Below are 4,131 nucleotides of genomic sequence, written 5' to 3'. Positions count from 1 at the left end.
ATTGATTTTAAAAAACCAAAAAAAAATAAAAAACATGATTAAAAAAAAAAAAAAAATTAAAAAACACTTGATTTGAAAAAACCAAAAAAACAAAAATATACAAACTTTATTCAAAAAAAAATAATAAAAACAAAAATAACTTGCTAAAAAAATAAAAACATAAACACAAAAATTGCTTTAAAAACAAAAAAAAAAAAAAAACACAAAACAAAACTTGATTTTCCCAAAACCAAAAAAAAAGCCTGTTTGTGAAAATCAAAAAGCCAAAAATAATTTTTTGTGGATTTAGGTATAAATATTTAGATATAATTATATTTTGCTACATTATTAAGATATCATTCTATTTTTGTCAATGAACATTTTATACTAAATGCAGAACTGAATGCATAACAACCATTAATAAAAACATCTCCTTATAGGAATTAAATAAATGTGTGGTTTGTTATTTCAAGGCTCAGTATCATTTTAGTTATAATTGTAAAAAAGTTGTTTACAGTGGCAATGGAGCTTATTTAGACATTTAAAATTACAATACAGTTGGCACTACAACTGCTCGACCATAACCTAGGAGACAGCCCAAAAGAAAGGCAAGCAATAAATATAATGCAAGATTTCATCAATAATTTTTTTATTGGCAAAAATTATATATCCTGGCCCATTGCAATGGCCCCCCTACCCATAAAATAATTAACATATTGCTGTCTAACTTGACGGGCACTTTGGGGGGCCAAGCCAGTACGGACAGTATCCAGGCCTGTAAGGTTGGCTTCTATTTGTCCGGCCTCAGGCCCAACTGTGCCTATATAATTTGGAGCATGCTTATTTAAAAAGTTGTGCAGAATGCAGCACGATAAAATGATAAAATTAAGTTTGTATTCCGCCAAATTAATGGCTGTTTGAAACAGGCGGAACCGGCTGGCCAGAATTCCAAACGCATTCTCAACCACTCTTCTAGCTCTGGCCAGCCGGTAATTAAAAACCCTCCTCTCCGGGGTGAGTGTTCTTTGGGGGAATGGCCTCATGAGGTGCTTGCTGAGAGCGAAGGCTTCATCGGCAATGAAGACAAAGGGGAGTCCTTCCACGTTATCCTCATCAGGTGGCAATCCCAGGCCACCACTCTGGAGACGCTGGCAGAACTCCGTCTGGGCAAATACTCCTCCATCCGACATCCGGCCATTCTTCCCCACGTCCACATATAAAAAATCATAGTGTGCCGACACCACCGCCATTAAAACAATACTGTGGAACCCCTTATAATTAAAATAATATGACCCCGAATGGGGTGGTGGCACAATGTGGACATGTTTCCCATCTATAGCCCCTCCACAATTGGGAAAGTCCCAACGGCTGGCAAAATGGGATGCCACAGTCTGCCATTCCTGTGGCGTTGAAGGAAACTGGGAAATCAAAAAAGAAAACCAAAATCAATTAATTTGTAAGCTAACATTGCAAGAAAATTAGACAATTAAAAACATTATTCCCCAGCATCAGTATAACATTCAATAATTTAATTGTTCTGGAATAACTAATATGGAAAGGCACACTTATCAGATTGCTCACCCCCTCTGATGGAACATTGATTACATTTTAGGGGGTTGTGAAATCCCTAAAAAAAATTACTTTTAGGACACGCAGGAATTTAGGGACTAAAAAGGCTACAAGACTGCAGTTGTCGCACTCTGCAGGTGCAGTTGCTAACCAGCTTACAGTAAATGAGGTAATGTAAAAAGGCATTCATGTTGCAAGGAGTACACAATCACATGCAAGGGCAATTAATGAAAACACTTTGAGGCTTGCATATGATTTGATGATGGAAATCAGCAGAGCTTCTGCTCATTTACTAAAGCACTGGAACAAATGCACTTGTAGAGTGCACATGCATTTTGCAAAGTGCCACATATATTTGCTTTAGACAAATCAACACCACAGAACATTCCAGCAAATTTTAACGAGGGTGGGGGTGGGGGGGTTGTGAAATCTAGATAATTGCTCATTAGCAGCAAACTATTTGGAGTGAGTTTAGGTGGGGGGGGGGGGGGGTTGTGAAATCTAGATAATTGCTCATTAGCAGCAAACTATTTGGAGTGAGTTTAGGTGGGGGGGGGGGGGTTGTGAAATCTAGATAATTGCTCATTAGCAGCAAACTATTTGGAGTGAGTTTAGGTGGGGGGGGGGGGGGGGGTTGTGAAATCTAGATAATTGCTCATTAGCAGCAAACTATTTGGAGTGAGTTTAGGTGGGGGGGGGGGGGGGGGTTGTGAAATCTAGATAATTGCTCATTAGCAGCAAACTATTTGGAGTGAGTTTAGGTGGGGGGGGGGGGTTGTGAAATCTAGATAATTGCTCATTAGCAGCAAACTAAATACACTCAAACAAAATACATTCCAAATGAGTAGACTAGGTGGATATGTTCCCATCACTTCATGCTGGGAAGGTTATTGAAGGAAAATATACATGCATGACAAAAAATAACAGGAAAAAAATCCAGCATGTGTGAGGATAAAAAGGGGACATTCACACTATATTGCAATGATGGTAAGTAGTGTTTGAAGCAAGAAATACATTATATTATCAAAGATTACATAAAAGAACATGTGATGCTAATAAAAGAAAAATATCTTACCTTAATATAGTCCTTCTGCAGGACCTGTATGATGGCAGAACAGGTCTCTGGGATAATGATCCCCAGAGCCTGGGGGGAGATGCCTGTCGAGAACTTAAGGTCCTGCAGGCTTCTCCCTGTGGCCAAATACCGCAAGGTAGCGACCAGCCTCTGCTCCGGAGTGATGGCTTGCCTCATGCAGGTATCCTGCCTGCTGATATAGGGGGTCAGCAAAGCCAACAAACGGTCAAAAACGGGGTCCGTCATCCGGAGAAAGTTCCTGAAATCCTCAGGATTATTCTCACGGATCTCACGGAGCAAAGGCATGTGACAGAACTGGTCACGCTGAAGCAACCAATTCTTGGTCCATGAACTCCTCCTCGCCCTGTTCATGGACTGGTCTTGGGCTGAAGAATAAACTACAGCACCAAGCACATACAATGCACGAGCTCGACGACGAGTACGTACAGGTAACATGGCTTCAAAACGGTCGGCTGGTCAGAACGCACTAAACAGAACGCACTGAAGAACAGCAAGGCCTGTGAAGAACGACCTGAAAATCAGGAACGAGCGGCCAATAAAACAAAGATTTCTCAATGCCAACTGACCAAACGCACTGAAAAGCAGATACAAACCTCACAAGCACAGACTGAACAACAGTTAAAACGAACTGAAAAATACGAGTCTCACAAGCGCGAATCGTCTCTCACCAAACTTCTACTAACACGAGATAAACACGAGATTAGCAGAAGGAGCCCAAAGGGTGTCGTACGGGCTATTGAACTTCCGTTTTATAGTCTCGTCGGACTTGGTGTACGTCACCGCGTACTAGGCTGTCGTACTTTTGTGTGGTCGTGTGTGCGCAAGTCCGTTCGTAACAAAGTCTGCCGCAAGTCCGCCGAAGGTACGTCGGAAGTCTGTCGGACAGGCTGTCGGACTTTTGTAGACGAAAAGTCCGACCGTGTGTACGCGGCATTAGAGCGAGAGCAATGATTCTAGCCCTAGACCTCCTCTGTAACTAAAAAACATGCAACCCGTAGAATTTTTTAAACGTCGCCTATGGAGATTTTTGAGGGTAAAAGTTTGACGCCATTCCACGAGCGGGCGCAATTTTGAAGCGTGACATGTTGGGTATCAATTTACTCGGCGTAACATTATCTTTCACAATATAAAAAAAATTGGGCTAACTTTACTGTTGTCTTATTTTTCTATTCAAAAAAGTGAATTTTTTCCAAAAAAAGCGTGCTTGTATGGTGTGAAAAAAAGTATTGCAATGACCGCCATTTTATTCTCTAGGGTGTTAGAAAAAAAAACAAAATATAATGTTTGGGGGTTCTAAGTAATTTTCTGGCAAAAACCTGTTTTAAACATGTAAACACCTAAATTCCAAAACGAGGCTGGTCCTTAAGTGGTTAATGGGCTGTAATGCACCTTAATACCCGAACATTTTGGTGCTGCAATTTTTTCTTTTTTTCTTTTTTTTTTTACACACACTGAAATGGAAGTAAAATTGTCGGTGTCAGTTGGCA

Source organism: Aquarana catesbeiana, linkage group LG02 (assembly GCF_042186555.1).
Source record: "Aquarana catesbeiana isolate 2022-GZ linkage group LG02, ASM4218655v1, whole genome shotgun sequence".
Taxonomy (NCBI): domain Eukaryota; kingdom Metazoa; phylum Chordata; class Amphibia; order Anura; family Ranidae; genus Aquarana; species Aquarana catesbeiana.
Note: the sequence above shows the minus strand (reverse complement) of the source record.